We start from the raw sequence: 17,857 nt of genomic DNA, 5'->3' as shown, positions 1-17,857 counted from the left end.
ATCCCAGCCCACCTCGAGGGCGGGGCCTCCCCAGAGACGCATTTTCATTGGACCGACGGAACCGCCTGCGCAGACGCTGCCCTCCAATTGGACACAGGACTGTGGAAGGGAATGAGACCTGCGTTGTCCCTAGAGCTGCGCAGCCATTGGCTGAGGAAGAGACGATGGGGAGTCATCTCGCGCATGCGCACGCTTCGGTACTCTTGCACGGGGCAGTAATGCTCTAGGGTGGTGTTCCGGGGCCGTGAGTCGATACTTTGCCTTTAGTTTGGGGCTTACCGGTGCCTCTGGGCTAGTACCGCTGTCCACTCCTGTTCAGTTGCGGCGGTAGTAGCGGCGGGAGTTCCGAGGTCCGGGGGCCCGCCTGGTTCTCCCGGTGGACTTCCAGGCTCCGTAGCAGCAACTCTGAGCTGCTTCTCCACAGGTTAGAGACGGCCCTCCTGGGCCCCCGAGGCCCTGGTGACCTTGGCAGGTTGGGCCTCCGGCTCTTCACCTTTGCAGCCCCCGGCCTTTTCCTTCCGCCAGAGCTTAGCATTTTCCTTTAATGGAGGTCTCTCATCCTGCTGCGCCTCTAACTGGCTGTATTACCTTGTGCAGGTCTCTTGCCTTCCCTGAACCACAGCTCCCCTCTGGGTCAAATGAGGTTGGTCTCTATGATTACTCCAAGTTCCCTCCCAGCTGTGGTTCTACGAACCTGTGCTCCCATCCTCTTCTGTCACTGGAGCCTCCATACTTAAATGGAGTTGGGAGCACCAGCAGCAATAACTTGGCTGTGTTTTCAGAACTGTAGAATAAAGAAAACTACAGATACTACTAGTAAGTAGTAAGTTTCACTATTTAAGCATTTTAGGAATGAACTTCATGTCTCCACAATTAGATTTTTAGCATCCTAAGGACAAGGCCCATGCATTTTATCTTTGTGTTCCTTACATAGATCTAGAGTTGGAAAGATCCTTAGAGACCATCTAGTCCAGGGGTGAGGAACCATCTAGGTCGTCAAGTGCAGCCCTTTGACTGAATCCAAACTTCACAGAGCAAATCCCCTTAATAAAAGGATTTGTTTTGTAAAACTTGAACTCAATCACAAGGCTGAACCCAAGGACTAGATTCTAGTCCAACTCTTTCATTTTAGAGAGGAGGACACAGGTACTAAACGTTAAAGAACCAGGTTCTCTGACTATAGAGCCAGTATTAAAGTAAACCATGCTACAGTACTTTCTGGTCCCTAGTACATAGAAGGTGTGTGCTCAGTTTCTTGAATTGATATGCTAGAATATCTTTCAACAAGATCGTGGGTTCTATCTCCCCTTTTGGTCAGGTAGCTTTCTTTCCTCTGTTCTAGTCATAGACTTTACATACCAAGAAGGTTTATCCTACCAGCTAGGTTGTATCTGTGTGGCTAGTTTATAGGGAATGTGCCCTAGCACTACCTTAGGGCCTGCTGTACAAAATGTTCTACAGTGATTCGTATTGTATTTGTGACATGTACTTTTTTACTAAGAATGATCACCTTGACATCCTAAGACCCAAAGGATCACAGATGAGTGGTACACCTCAGTGTTCTTGGAAAGTAGACACTGCTTACTTTTCCATGATATGGATTTCAGAAATGTTGGGTTTCTTTTTTCTACATATGCAAATTAACTAGATGAGTAGTTCTTAGAGTGTGGTCTACCAACCCCTGGTGGTCCCCTAAACCCTTTCAGAGGGTCCTTGAGATCAAAACTATTTTCATAATAAATACTAAAATGTTATTTGCCTATTAAAATACTATTCCTTTTTTCAACCACATATCTGTGTGAGGCTAGATTTTCTTCATATACTTCCAACCAAAACAACATATCACAAAAGATTGAATGCAGAAACAGATATGAGAATCCAGCTGTCATCTGTTAAGCCAGACATTGAAGAGACTTGCAAAAATATGTAAAATGATGTCACTCATTAACTTTTTTCTTTTTGGAAAATATAGTTATTTTTCATGAAAGTATATATAATGGGCTTATTGCTATTTTTAAACAAATAATTAAAGTGTATCAGTTTTTATTTCTAATATGGTAAATATTGATAGATACAACACATATAAACAAAAGTTATTTGAGGGCTTCAATAATTTTTAAGAGTGTAAGGGAGTCATAAGACCAAAAAGTTAGAGAGCTATTGAGATTGATGTGCAAAAAATCAATATAGAGGAGGCCAAGGACTAGAAAAACTTAATTCGAATAGGAGAGAGGGATACCCTCTGAGTACACTCTGTAGATTATGTTCTATTAGATTCTGGTTTGGAAAACCTGGAAAGACTTACATGAACTGATGCAAAGTGAAGTGAACAGAATGAGGAGACCATTGTACACCATAACAGCAATATTATACAATGATCAACTGTTAATGACTTAGCTGTTGTCAGCATTACAAAGATCCAAGACAATTCTGAAGGACCTATGATGAAAAATACCATCTACCTCTAGAGAAAGAACTGATAGAATCTGAATGCAGATAGAAGCATACTGGGTTTTTAAAAAAACTTTCCTTATTTTTCTTGTTTCTTTTTTGTCTGCATTTTCTTTCACAAGATAACTAATATGGAAATGTTTTGCATGACTGCACATGTGTAACTTTTATCAAATTGCCTTCTCGATGAGGGGGAAGGGGAGGGAAGGTAGAGAATTTGGAACTCAAAATTGTGAAAAAAACAAAGGTTAAAAATTGTTTTTAAATGTAATTGGGAAAAAATTAAATTAAAATTTAGATTCTGGTCTGGGAATTAGAAGCTGACCCTGCATGATTTTGTTGGACTTAGTTCCTTTTAATCTTGTTTTGATCCTGGGTAGAGAAGATTCTGGTCCCAGGTTCTTGAATTCATGAAGTATGTCTTCATGTTCTATAAGCATTATGGGCCTTACAATCAACTAGGCAGGTCCTGTCCCTTTAAAGAGAGGAAAATAGTGCAGTTCTCAGCAGAGACTTGCTACCAGTCAGTGGTTGCTTCTCTAGGCCTTCCCACTGCTTCTAGACATTCACCTAAGACCAATTCAGTAATCAGATGTGCCACTCAGGCCCATTATTATGGCTTCAGTATGTGTTTCACAAACTGTCTAGTAAGCATGTCAAAATATCATGTATTTGTTCTTCATCTCTCCAACTAGATCAAAAGCTAGTTCCTCAGGGGACAAGGCAGCTAGATGGCACAGGGTTAGAGTGCTGGGCCTGGACTCAGGAAGACCAGAGTTCAAATCTGGCCTTAATCACTAGCTGTGTGACCCTGGGGCAAGTCACTTGACCTCTGCTTGTCTCAGTTTCCTCAACTGTAAAATGGGGATAATAATAGCAACTACCTCCTAGGGTTGTTATGAGGATCAAATAGATCATATTTGTAAAGCATTTAGCACAGTGCCTAATAAATGCATATTCCCTCCTCCCCCAATCCCTTAAGTGAAGGGACCCTATCTCATACTTCTCTTCTATCTGCCACAGCATCAATCACAAGGATAGACTCTGAGAAAGAATACTCGATTTGGAGTCAGGACCTTGGTCCAGCTCTGGTACTCAGCGATGTGAACATGGGCAGATACTTCTCTCTGAGCTTGTTTTGTTTTTATCTTATTTTTCAATTAAGAAGCATTTATTTGGTCCCTTATTACCCCTCCTCTCATTTAAAAGAAAAAATGAAAAGAAAAAAAACCTTGTAAGAAATGGTTATAGCTAAGCAAAATAAATTCCCATGGAGGTTATACCCCATCCTGTATTGGTAGGCCATCACCTTTCTGTCAGGAGCTGGGAAGCTTGCTTCACTGCTGCTTCTCTGGAATCATGGTTGATCATTGCATTGATCAGAGTTCTTAAGTTTTTCAAAGTCATTTGTTTTTACATTGTTGTTAATGTACAGATTATTCTGGTTCTGCTCATTTAAGTCCCTTACCATCATTTCCTACAAATCTCACATTTTTCTGAAACTATCTCTCTCATTCTTTTCCTTTTTGTTTTGATATCTTTGGGGTATAGGCTTAGTAGTATAAGTATGGCCGGGCCAAAGGGTATGTAAGGTTTAGTGACTTTTGGCCCATGGTTCCAAATTGCTTTCCAGAATGGGAGGACCAAGTCACAGCTCTGTCAACAGTATGCTAATGTGCCTATTTTCCCAAAGCCCCTCCAACATTTGTTATGTTTCCTTTTTTTCATCTTTGCCAGTCTGATAGGTATGAGGTAGATCCCCAGAATTTCTGGAATTTTCATTTATGTAATTCTTAGTGATCTGGAGCATTTTTTTCCCTATATGACTTGATAGCTTGGATTTCATCCTTTGAGAACTGCCTGTTCTTTTGATCTTTTATCATTTGGGGAAGGGCTCTGCTTTACTTTCCTGATCTGTAAAATTGGGATGATACTTGTACTACCTACAAGTTGTTGTGGGGAAAGTACTTTGTAAACCTGAAAGCCCTATATAAATGGGAGCTGCTACAGTGGCTGTTTGAACATGAGTAAGTCAGCTAATCTCTCTGAGCCTCAGTTTCCTAATCTGTAAAATGGGCATAACACCTACACTACCTATTTCACAGAACTGTTGTGAGGAAAGCACTTTATAAACCTTCAAATGTTATAGAGATGGAAGCTATTATTATTTTCCTTAAAGCTAGGGTGCGATATTTCTATTCATATCCATGAGGTATCACAGCAACTACTAAAAATGTTTAGGTACCTTGTACCTCTAAGACATCCTCTTTTTTTCTTGTAGGACATTTTTGAAAGGGTGTTTGCACTTAGAGGCATTTGTTGTTCAGTCATTTTCAGTCGTGCGCAACTCTCCGTGATCCCATTTGTGGTTTTCTTGGCAAAGATACTAGAGTAGTTTGCCATTTTCTTCTCCTGCTCATTTGACAGATGAGGAAACTGAAGCAAACAGGGTGAAATGATTTGCCCAGAGTCACACAGCTAGTGAACTCAGGTCTTCCTAACTACAGGCTCAGTGCTCTGTCAACTGAGCCACCTAAGGAAGCCATTTACTAGATGTATGACCTTGGGGAAGTCACTTTCCTTCCCCTGTTTAGTCCCCAGTGTCTTCATCTGTAAAATAAGGGGGTTGGATCACTTCCAGTTTTATTATTCTATGATCCTGTGGATACAGCCTACTGAATGGAAGTAGCAGTACTGAGGAAGCCATCCTACTAAATAAATTCTAAATTTATTTGAAAAAGTAAAGAGCAGAATGTAAGAGCCAAATTTTTTTTTAATTAACAAGCATTTTTTTTCTTCCACTTCCCTTCCCCCATAAAAAACAGAAAAACAAAAACAAAACCCTCATACCAATTTCCCATTATCACACAGAACAAAAGTCCACACTGGCCGTGGCTCACACGATACATGCCTCATTCTGTGTAAGTTCTCTGGAATCATGTTTGATCATTTCATTAATCAGAGATCTAAAGATCAAAAGACAGCTTTGAAAGACTGTCTTTATGTTGTTATTGTACAAATTGTTCTTCTGGTTCCGTATCAGTTCATACAAATCTTTCCAGGTTCCTCTGAGACCATCCCTTAGTCATTTTTTATGATGCAGGAGTATTTAATTACAGTCAAACCATTCAGATATCATCATTTGTTCAGCCATTCCCCATTTAATGGATACCCCCTTAGTGTCCAGTTCTTTGCCACTACAAAAAGAGGCGCTATAAATATTTTTGTAAATGAGGTCCTTTTCCTCTTTGGGCCAAAGGACAGGTATAATTTAGTGACTTTGGGGGTGTGGTTCCAAATTGCTTTCCAGAATGGGAGGACCAAGCTATAGTTCCATCAACAATTTTCTTGTTTTCCCTTTTTGTCATCTTGGCCAGTCTAATAGGTGTGAGGTGGATCCCCAGAGTTTCATTAATTCATGGTAATTTGGAGCATTTTTTTTCATACGGCTATTGATAGCTTGGGTTTTATCCTTTGAAAACTATCTGTTCATACTCAATTGGGGAATGAAGAGCCATAGACTCTTTAGAACTCAGAGGGATCTTAAAAGTCTTTCAACTCCTTGCCCCTTTCCCCAAATTTTATAGGTGAGGAGAAGGGATATGTCCTAAACTGGACCACTTTCTCTTGCAGTAGTTTTGAGTAATCTGAAATGGACTGAAAAGCAAGTACTCTGTAAATGTAAGGGATTATTATTCTTCAACCTTAAAAGATGGGCCTAAGCCTTTCTTTTATCTTTGAGTCCCCCTGGGACACAGCTAGCAAGCCCAGGACTTATTTCTAATATCTCTGAGATTTAGTTGCCCTGCCATGTGTTATACTGACTTTAAAAGGAAAATGGTGGTTAGCACATGACTTAAAAGGCAAGGATAGGAATATTCAGATCAATATATAGTTATATCTGTGTTGTTTGAAATCAAGGCTTAGAAAATATATTGGGTATGCTGTAAGAAATGATGAGCAGGTTGATTTTAGAAAAACATGGTAAGACCTGCATGTAATAATGAAGAGTGAAATGAGCAGAATCAAAAGAATGTTATATATAGTAATAGCAATATTATTCAGAGAATAACTGTGAATGACTAAGTTATTCTGAATATTATACTCAAATCAATGACAAAGAACCTATGAAAGAAGATGCCATCCACCTCCAGAGAAAGAACTAATAAATAGAAGCATGCATAGTATGGTTTTACATACATACATTCATACATACATACATACATACATACATACATATATATATATATAAAATCTATTGATATATATCTATATCTATATCAAATGGTGGCCTTCTCTAGTGTGGGGTAGGGAGGGAGGGATACAATTTGGAACTTAAAATTAACAAAAAATAAAATTAAATTTAAATAAAGAAAATATATTGGGTCAAAAAGTTTCTGTAGACCAAGTCGAGGAAAGCTGTTGAGCATCATTGTACAGTGCATCCACGTAAATGAGGGCACATAGACTGTTTTGTAGGAATGTTTCAGGGAAAATGGCAGAAGTTGCCCCCATCTTTGGCCCAATGCTAATTGAAAAAGCAAAACATTTTTATTTTCATTTAATCAACAAATGCAGTGGACTCTGTTGCGTGTTTCATTTGGTTATATTTAGTCTTGTGCTAGGTCTCACTTTGAAAAACCAGTGCCACCCATTAGAAAGTATAAGTAGAAAACTATGAACACTTTTATGGTTTTTCCAAAGAGCTCATTTCTGAGCACAGTTTATGCCTGGAACAAGTTTTTTTTTTTTCAGTATAAATAAAACTAGCTGGTCTCGGTCATGCTTCTGTCCTCATGATTAGAGGCATGGTCCATTTGGCCATGGTCCTAAGCAGAATGACAATTTGACTGTCCCTTCATGTTGTTGTTGTTTGTCCTTGTATCTCAAAGAGAACCATGACATCAGGAAGGTGATGCCGTGACTTACAAGTGAATTGGATTTAAGTGAGGCAGGGCTGTGCAAAGTCACCAGCCTCACCTTCTCCTCCGGAGCCATCTGGGCCCAGTGTCAAGATATAGATTAGGATGACTGGAGACAGCCCCGCGTCCCTTCATGTGCTGATGGTTTAGTATTCCATGAAATAAGACTGCTGGTGATTAGGACCTTTAATTATAATCAAGCTTGTCAAGACGTCACATATTGTTGCTTATATGTTGTTTGGTCATTTCAGTCTCCATGACCCTATTTGGGGTTGTTTCTGTTTTTGTTTTTGTTTTTTTGGCAAAGCTACTGGGGTAGTTTGTCGTTTCTTTCTCCAGCTCATTTTACAGTTGAGGAAACTGAGATAAACAGAGTTAAGTGACCTGCCCAGGGTCACACATGTATCATGTGTCTGAGGCCAGATTTGAACTCATGAAGAGGAGTCTTCATGATTCCAAAACCCCTGCTGTATACAATGCAGCCTGCCGTCTTTTTGTACTTTGAGTGAAAGATCATTTCAGAGTCAAGGGCTTCTTTGCTATCTATCTGTTCTACTGCTAGGCAGTTGTAGAACTTATCCTTAGAAGTAAGCATGGAGGCAGCTAGGTGGCGCAGTGGATGGAGTACCAGCGCTGGAGTCAGGAGGACCTGAGTTCAAATTCGGCCTCAGACACATGATACTAACTGTGTGACCCTGGGCAGGTCACTTAACCCCAATTGCCTCACAAAAAAAAAAAAAGAAAGAAAGAAAGAAAGAAATAAGCAGGCACCCAGAAGGCTATCAGACTATGCAAACCCTTTGACCCAGCAATACCACTACTAAGTTTGTATTCCAAAGACATCAAAGAAAAGTGAAAAGGACTTATTTGTAGAACAATATTTATAGCAGCTCTTTTTGTGGTGGCGAAGAATTGGAAATCGAGGGGATGCCCATCAGTTGGGGAATGGCTGAACAAATTGGGGTATATGGTTGTGATGGAATACTATTGTGCTATAAAAAATGATGAGCTGGGCCTCAGATACTTGACACTTACTAGCTATGTGACCCTGGGTAAGTCACTTAACCCCATTCCCTAGCCAAAAAAAAAAAATGATGAGCTGCATGGTTTAAAAAAAAAATCTGGAAACTGAGGAAAAGTGAAGTGAGCAGAACCAGTAACAGCAACATTATACAGTGATCGACTGGGAAAGGCTTAGCTACTGTGATCAAGACAATGATCCATGACACTTCCAAAGGACCCATGATGAAAAATGCTGTCCGCCTCCACAGAGAGCACTGATGAACTCTCAGTGCAGATTGAAGCATGCTTTTTTTTAACTTTATTTTTCTTGGGGTTTTTGTATGTGTTTTCTTTGCAACGTGGCTAATATGGAAATATGTTTTGCATGACTTCACACATATAATCAATATATTACTTGCTTTCTCAAGGGGTGGGGGAGGGAGGGAATTCAGAATTTTAAAAATGAATATTAAAAAATTGATCTTTGATTGGTCTGTTAATCTTGCAGAACCTAAACATTTGTTGTATTACCTAAGTACTTAACATATGCCAGCCCTGTGCCCACAGATGCTAGGATTACAGCCTTGTCATGCCATCCAAGAGATCAGCCACTATACATGTTCCAACTCTCTTTATCAGAAAGTAGCAAATAATTAAAAAGCAAGGTGACAGGGACTTTGTTTTCTTTTCATATATAACCAGAATCTTTTATTTTAAAATTGGGCATAAGAGACTTTTCCAAGAAATCGAGTTCCAGGGCTAGTGTTAAGATCAGTGCCCATTAAACACCATGTCTCACACCATTTCCATTTCTGCCACTCACATGTGTGGCCTCCTAGACAAGTCACTTCCCTTTCTAGGACCTTCATTTTCCCTTTTGCGAAGTGGGTAGGTTATACTTATATGATCTCTAAAGTCACTTTACAGAATCACAGAATCAGAATTGGAAGGGACCTCGGAGGCCATTGAGTCCAACCTGAAAAAGAATGCCTTCTAGCATTTAATATAAGTATAAGTAATAAATACCTGAGGCATGGTCAGCCAGCCTCTGCTTGAGGATCTCAGTGGAGGGCTTACTCACTAACTCCTGTTTTCCACTTTTGAACAGCACAAATTGTTAGATTTTCCTTCTATCCAGCTTTTATCTGCTGTGCTCCTCCATGGTTTGCAGCCCCTATACATCAGCAATCTCATTAGCTTCCAGAGATGACCATCTCTTTGCAGATGACACCCACATCTGCATATGTACATATCCACATCCTGATTTCCTGAGTTCCAGGCTTACATCACTAGCTGCCTAGGCATGTGCAGGTTAGTGACTTTTTCTAGCTTGATTCCAAATTTGTTTCCCAGAGTGGTAGAATCATTTCACAGCTCTGCCAACAGTACACCAGGCTTCCTGTCTTTCTGCAGATTCTCTAAAGTATACCATTTTTGTCTTTTGTCATCTTTGCTAATCTTCTGGGTGCGCATCCTTGACTCTTCATTCTTCTCCTTCTCCCATATCCAATCAGTCGTTAAGCCTTGTTGATTCCACCTCTATGTCTCTTCAATCTGCTTCCCTCTTCCCCACTCACATAGTTCAGGCCTTTGTCATCTCTCATCTAGACTATTGCAGTAGCTGCCTTCTAATTGGTCTCCCTGCTTGCATTCTATCCCTTTCCCAATCCATCATCCACACAGCTGCCAAATCTGGTATCCCTAAAGCCCACATCTGATTATTTTGCTCTCCTACTCAAGAAGCATCAGTGACTTTCTCTTGCCTCCGAAAGAAAATACAAATTCATTTGGCATTTAAAGTCCTTTCCAGTCCAGCTCTGTTCTATCCATCGAGACTGATTTCATATCATTTTTCTATGTCAATTCCATATTCTAGCTAAACTGGTCTACTTATTCCCCATCTGTGACATTTCATCTCCTGCACAGGCTGTCTGCCATGCCTAGAACTCTCCCTTTGCAGCTCTAGCTGCCTTCAAGGCTGACTTCAAGACCTACATTCTACATAAAGCCTTTCCCTATTCCCCCAATTAGCACTCCCTCCCCCCTCTAAAATTACTTTCTATTTACTTCATAATATTTTGTATTGATTTAACTGTGGGCTTGTTTTCCCCTGCCCAGTAGAGGGAGGAAGCCCTCCTGGAGGGCAAAGGCCCTATGAGTTAAGTAAGGCAATCCCCATTTTACAGATGAAGAAACAGGCTCAGAGACAGGAAGTGAATTGGCTATGTTCACCGCTTTGGAGTCACCCAAACACTGAACTCTTTTCAGCATACTTTAGTAAAATGTGGACGTGTGCATTCTATGGTAAATTAAAACTATTACAAATGGTTAAAATGCAATCTTGGGCCTGTAGGATTGCTGACGAAATGCATTTCCTTTTCTCAAGAAAGAGTTGGAGTGGGGGCGCATAAGGAGTCGAATGTCACTGTCAGACCTGGTCATTTTGTCTGTCACTTTCATTGAGCTATTTTTCTTTGTTTCAAGAGAGAATTGAGGGGTGGGGGAGGGAGGAGGGTAGAAGAGGAAATATCTGTGGTGTAAAAAAATGAAAGGCTTTCAATATAACATTTTTAAATGACTAAAATAAACATTTTAGTCCTTAAAGTGTTAAACTGATTTTGTTTGAAGCACATACACACACACACACAGAGCCCTGAAACAGTTTATTTTTGTACAGTTCTAAATAATTGCTGTGTGATTGTGCATGGAACTTGTATTAGACCCCAAGAGATCCAAGGCTCTGAGATCTCCAGCTAAAAGGGTCCTCAGAGGCCATTAATCCATCCCCTTTATATGACAAAGGAGGAAACAAGATCTGAATCTTTATCAGTCAAGCTCTTTTTATAACTTCAATTTTAATTTTTTTGTTATTTTGTACCTGACAAAATCAAACATGAGCATTTCCATATACACAGAAGAACAAAAAAAAGATTATATGTGAAACCATGAATCTCTCTTATGTACAGTTTGCATTTTAAAAAAAGAATATAATTCAACATATTACTTTCAAAGCTGTCCTGCTTGTCTGTGTTTCCTGAACCTCCTTCCATTCTAATTTTCGCATTTAAAAATGCTACAATAGCCCTCTTTTTTTTGGCATCCCTATTTCTAGTTACCCTCTTCCTTCTAAATCTCTTTCCCCAATTAAAAAATAAAATCCTCCCAGGTCACAAGCATGTATAGTCAAGCAAAACAAATTCACACAGTGGCCATATCTAAAAATGTCTAAAGCTACCTGCTCCTGGAGCCTAAACTATCTCGAATAGGTCTCAGCAGGATGTAATTTTCATCTTTCTTCTAGGCCTGTCAGACACAAGTAGAAGATTACAGATCCTGATCACCAGGTTGGGAGTGCCCAGAGCCTTGACCTCGATGTGGTCAGCTCCAGCCTTTGCTAACATCCTTACTCTCCTGTGCCTGGAGGAAGACTGGGTAGCCCTCTTGGTCTTCTTGGCGAGTAACATGGAGCATCCCTGTCCCCTGGGACCCAGTGCAGACTATGGCTGTGCAGCTGGATGCCCTGGTTGGTGCCTACACAGTGACAGGCAATCCTGATTGCCAAGTTCCTGAAGACAGCAGGGACCTTCTTCACTTTTTTTTTTTGGGTAAGGCAATTGGGGTTAAGTGACTTGCCCGGGGTCACACAGCTAGTAAGTGTCAAGTGTCTGAGGTTACATTTGAACTCAGGTCCTCCACTGCCACCTAGCTGCCCCTGTCTTGGTTCTATCTGTATCCTCAGGGCTTAGCTCAATGTTTTGCATACAGTCAGTGCTTAATAAATACCTTTTCATTCATTCATTCCTTTGTTACTTTGTTCATCTATGTCCACGAACCCTTAGAGCCTGCTTGGGCCTTCATGCTATGGATGATTTCCACGTCTTCCTGGGACATCTCAGTTGGGACTGTGACCACTGTGACATGAAGGTGGTCAAGCTGCTCAATGTGAAGCTGACAGATGCCTGCTTAATTAGCCAGAATCCCCCTGGGAGCTTCCCATTTTTTGGTATTCTCTATTTTCTCAGCGCTACTAGAGGCAAGATCTTAGTGAATAGAGAACCAAGCTTGGAGTCACAAAGACCTGGGTTCAAATCTGACATATACTGACTCTGTGACCCTAGGCAAGTCACTAGATGTCGCTGTGCCTTGGGCAACTTTATAAGACTGGAAGTTGCAGAGAAGGTGTTGACTTGCATTACCCAGGAGTTCTGTATGTCAATGAAATTACAGGTCCAATTGGGCCCCATCCCTTTCCCTAGTCTGTTTCCTTAGTGGGAAAAGAGGTGGCAGTGGTCCCCCTCCAGGCCTGGCCAGTGGAGTACACCCTGATGGGGTCAGTGATGGACAGACCATCCATGCATTTCCAGGCCTATTAGGAGAGTTTCCAGGTATTCAAGGTCCAGGTGTCTGGCATGTCTTTTGTTCAAACAAACATTCCTTGGAAACTGAGCTGGGAAGGCCTGACTGGTCCATGTCAATTTGCCACAGAATTCCATGTGGTCTGAGAATACCTGCAGGCTTTTGGGTCACTGCTTCAACCGTTCATCCCACTGGTATCTACTTTCTAGTTTAGGTCTCCCCAGTGAGAGTGGCCGGGGGGGGGGGGCTCATTTCCTGTGATGCTCTTTTGATTAGCCATGCCTCTCTTACCTGATGCCAGGCTCATTTTTCTAAGCCTAAACAATTCCAGGCCATGGCTGGCAAAGAGCCCACTAGGCCTGGGTACTGTGCCCTGTGAGGTGATCTGTGGTAAGAACTAGGCAAACGTGCTTATGTTTGGTTCTTTATTGTGTATTGCAATGGACCAGTGATCTCACTAATGTGACTACAAGGCTTCCAGTGATGCAGATCCATTCATGTCTGCCTTTGTTTTGAGTATGTTCTGAAAACTTACACTGCTCACAGCTTCTAAACTGTGTCCCGGTGTGGAGAGGTGTGGGGAGGAAGCAAAAGCTCTGTGAGAATGGCTTTGTCCTGGCATCTTTGAGTTCTATGTGGCCATTAACTGCTGCCCCCTTCTGACAGCTCCAGTAACAGCAAGTGGAAGGTAGAGGAGAGAAAGGATCTGCTGGGGCTTTTCTCTCATCACTTCTTCTGGACAAATACAGTGAACAGAAAATAAGTATTACATAGTTATTTGTCCAGATGATTTCTATTAAGGTTCAAAGATTTAGAACTAGAAGCTATGCTATAGATCATTCTTAACCTGAGGCCCGTGAACTTATTTGTAAAATTTTTTGATGATTGTATTTCAGTATAATTGGTTGCCTTTGTAATCCTATATATTTCATTTTATACATTTAAAATATTATTCTGAGGGTCCACTAGACTGCTAAAGGGGTCCAGAACACAAAAAGGTTAAGAAGCCCTGGCATAGTCCAACCCATCTTTTTACAGAGATGGAAACTGAGGCACAGAAAAGTTGTAATTTCCCCCAGCTGCGCTGTTAAGCTGGGTCTTATTTTCTGGTTCGTTGCTCTTTCTGTTTCACTCTGCTGTATCCATTAGCCCTGGGTTTTTCTAGCTCAGGTTCAGAGAGTTTGAATGACTTGCCCAAGGTACTGAGGCTGGCATATGGCATAGCTGGCCCTGGAAGGGAGGGCTCCTGAGCCCCTAGGTGGAGTTGTCCCTATCACCTCAGGCATGCCCTGGGACTTCTCTCAGGCCACACCAGCCAGCTAGAATGTTACCTGTACTTCCCAGCCCCCAGCTTGGCAGCTCTGCCTTTCCAACATCGTATCACCTAGGGAACAAACAGTGTACACTGCCTATTCATTTGTCATTCTGTCAGGCCCAGTGGGAGAGGAGGGAAGGAGAGACAGAGGGGGAGAGAGAGAGAGAGAGAGAGGAGAGAGAGAGAGAGAGAGAGAGAGAGAGAGAGAGAGAGAGAGAGAGAGAGAGAGGAGGAAGAGAAAGAAACAGAGAGGAAGAGAGAGAAGGAGGAAGGGAAGGGGAGAGAGAGGGGGAGAGAGGGAGAGAGAGAGAGGAGGAAGAAACAGAGAGGAAGAGAGAAGGAGGAAGGGAGGGGGAGAGAGAGAGGAGGAAGAGAAAGAAACATAGAGGAAGAGAGAAGGAGGAAGGGAGGGGGAGAGAGAGAGGGAGAGACAGAGGGAGGGAGAGAGAGAGACAGAGAGGAAGAGAAAGAAACAGAGAGAGGAAGAGAGAGAGGGAGAGAGAAAAAGGGGGGAGAGAGAGAGAAGGAAGAGAAAGAGAGAGGAAGAGAGAGGAGGAAGGGGGGAGAGAGAAAGGGAAAGAGAGGGAGAGAGAGAGAGTTACAGACAGACAGAGAGGAAGAGAAAGAAACAGAGAGAGGAGGAAGGGAGGGGGAAAGAGAGAGGGAGAGAGGGGGGAGAGAGAGGAGGGAGAGAGAGAGAGGAAGAGAGAAGGAGAGAGAGAGAGGAGGAAGAGAAAGAAACAGAGGAAGAGAAAGAAGGAGGAAGGGAGGGGGAGAGAGAGAGGGAGATAGAGAGAAAGAGAGAGAAAGAGAGAGAGAAGGAGGAAGGGAGGGGGAGAGAGAGGGAGAGAGATACAGATAGACAGAGACAGAGAGGAAGAGAAAGAAACAGAGGAAAAAAGAGAAACAGATAAAGAAGGAGGAAGGGAGGAAGGGAGAGAGAGGAGGAGAGAGAGATACAGACAGACACAGACATAGGAAGAGAGAGAGACAGAGAGGAAGAGAAAGAAACAGAGAAGAAGGGAGGGGGAGAGACAAACACAGAGAGACAGAGGAAGAGAGAGAAGGAGGAAGGGAGGGGGAGAGAGAGGGGGAGAGAGATACAAACAGAGACAGACAGAGAGGAAGAGAAAGAAACAGGAAAAGAGAGAAAGAGAGAGAAGGAGGAAGAGAGAGATAGAGGGAAAGAGAGAGAGAGAGGAAGAGGGAGAGATACAGACAGACACAGACATAGGAAGAGAGAGAGACAGGAAGAGAGAAACAGAGAAGGAGGGAGGGGGAGAGAGAGACAGACAAACACAGAGAGACAGAGAGAGGAAGAGAGAGAAACAGAGAGAGAAGGAAGGAGGGAGAGAGAGAGGAAGAGAGAGAGAGATATAGACAGACACAGAGAGAGGAAGAGAGAGGGACAGAGAGAGGAAGAGAGAGACAGAGGAAGAGAAAGAAACAGAGAGAGGGAGGGAGGGGAGAGAGACAGAGAAACAGAGAGGAAGAGAGAAACAAAGGAAGAGAGAGAAACAGAGAGAGGAAGAGAGAGAAGGAGGGAAGAAAGGAGGAAGAGAGAGAGATACAGACAGACACAGAGAGATAGTGAGAGGAAGAGAGAGAAAGGGGAAGAGAAAGAGACAGAGAGAGGGAAGGAGGGGGAGAGAGAGAGAGAGAAAGAGAAAGAAACAGAGAGAGGAAGAGAGAGAAACAGAAGGGGAGAGGGGGGGGGAGAGAGAGAGAATACATCATCTCTCTATTAGAGCCAGAGAGAGGAGAGAAGCCCAGGAATCAGGCTCTTTGAGATCAGGTGAATATAGGCCCATATTAGGGTCACTCACCAGAGAGCAGGAAGAATGTACCTTTGATTGTTATAGTTCTAAGGTTTGCCTTTGAGATTTCCAGTGAGATTGTGGCCTAATATTTACAGCCACATTTGTGCTTACATAGTGTGATCACCTTCAGTAACGCTGTCTTCAAAGAGAGCAAACTCCCTCTATTTAGAATCCAGGTAGTAACTGTTTTGTTCCAAGCAAGACTGACTTCTCTTCTATATCATTTTATTGTAGATTTTGTGTTCTAATTCTTTGCTCATTGAATGTTCTGTGCATGGTCTCTGTGGTAACTCTTCATCAGCGTATATAGGATAACTCAGTTAAATAACTTATTAACCAGAGCACCCCATCCTCCAGCCGTTTTGCTTAAATGGGACTTTTTCGTGTTTACAGTAATACAGTTCTTTCTCTACAAAGATGAGCTGGGGATATTGTCTGCAATCTACTGTTGGTCCTGGGGGTGGTTTGCACTGCTCTGTTGACATGATTTTCACCCCATCCCCCTGGGGACCAACCTGTGACCCGGGAACAGAGTAAATTTAGCTGGCCCATGGGGAGATTGAATCCCAACCTTGTGCCTTGATGAAAGTATGTTTGCAAAAAGGGTGGTGGGCAGGTGATGGACCATGAGAAAACTCTCAACCAAGTAGTGGCTGCAGCTGGGCCAGGGCTACAAGTGGTTAGGCAGCTGCACTTGGCCAGAAGCCAGGCTGTAGCCAGAAGCTTTGGCCACTTGCCCTAGTGAAAGCTGCTCTTGTTCACTGTCTTCCAAGGATAATATGAGTTCCTGGAAATTGAGGCTCTGACACTAAGGTCATGGGATCTATGGTTGGAAGGTACCTTAAAGATTAGCCAGACATCTTCATTTTGCAGTTGTGGCAAGGAGGAATGATTTGACTAAGGCCATACATTGAATTGGTAACAGAGACAGGCCTTGAAAATTCAGTTTTGTCTTTTTGCTAGAAGAGAGATTGGCTTTTGGTTAGATGTTCAGGTAAGGTGACAAAGATAACAGCATGTTCTTTTTGTCTGTTGTTAGGCACAGGTAGCCAAACTGGGGTGCATGTACCCCCAAGAGTTATAGGACAAGTTTGTCAAGGGTGTATGGGGAATAGTTGGTAAATAATTGCATTGTCCTATTGGAATATTCCAAAAAGTAGCAGTAGTAGTGGAAAAATGTATGTACTAGATAAAGTTTTCTTTATGAAAATTTTTAAAAAAATCAGTTCTTACACTCAATACTTGGCTTCAATGGATGAAGCCTAGTAAGGGACCTTCTCTCCCCAGCTTCATCCCCCCTCAATTCCCTTCTTTAGAGGGTTTGCCATTGTAGTATACAGGGTCCCTCGTTGGGAGATAGAGTCCTAGGAATGATTCCCAGAGAACAAGGTCTCCCTTTGGTGGAGCAGACAATGCAAGCTTCCCCCTTAGAAAGAATCATGTCGACTCTCTAAGCTGGCAGGGCCCTTCCAACTTATCTTCTCATAGAATTTCAGAGTATGAAGGGACCTCAGAGATCATCAAATCCAGGCATTCACCTGACAACATTCCCATTAGGTAAGTATGGTGTGTTTCCTTGTCTGGCAATAGGGAGCTCCCCACTTTACTATTTTAGAGTTCGATTGGGAGTTTGATTAGTTTCTTCTGCTATGTGACTTGCTAAGGTGTTCAGTGAATTTAGAATCCAGGTATATTGAGCCCAAATTATTTTCTCTGCAGCTCTTTGGCCAAAAAGAACGAATCTAATCCCATTTTCACATGCCTGCTCTTCTCTCTCTTAAGTTGATGAGGGTCTGAATGGTGGTGGGTGCTGTGTGGCTGAAGAGGAGGGGAGAGGGAAAGAGATTGGGGACGTAGAACTGACGAGGCTTTGCAAGTGTTTGATTTTGAAGGATGAAGGGGAGGATAAAGGTCTGTACTGCCTGTCCTTTGCACTGATTTCATGACCTTCTTTGAAGGAAGTGAGTAGTTCTGAGGTCTACGGGTCCCAT

The 17,857-nt window shown here is 42.3% G+C and overlaps 1 long non-coding RNA gene across 2 annotated transcripts; it reads left to right on the top strand.

Moving 5' to 3' along the window:
* Positions 1 to 111: 111 nt before the first annotated feature.
* LOC144455043 (uncharacterized) lies at positions 112 to 12,173 on the top strand. 2 transcript variants are annotated; one of them, XR_013483693.1, is made up of 2 exons: positions 112 to 424; positions 11,677 to 12,173. It is a non-coding gene; the product is annotated as an uncharacterized LOC144455043 (long non-coding RNA). The 2 variants fall into 2 exon arrangements; XR_013483692.1 differs by having other exon boundaries at positions 112 to 816.
* Positions 12,174 to 17,857: the final 5,684 nt, after the last annotated feature.

Source organism: Phascolarctos cinereus, unplaced genomic scaffold (genome assembly GCF_003287225.1).
Source record: "Phascolarctos cinereus isolate Bilbo 61053 unplaced genomic scaffold, phaCin_HiC Scaffold_8;HRSCAF=390, whole genome shotgun sequence".
NCBI classification, from domain to species: Eukaryota; Metazoa; Chordata; class Mammalia; order Diprotodontia; family Phascolarctidae; genus Phascolarctos; species Phascolarctos cinereus.
The sequence above is the reverse complement of the archived record's forward strand: the minus strand, read 5'-3'. Positions and strand labels throughout refer to the sequence as shown.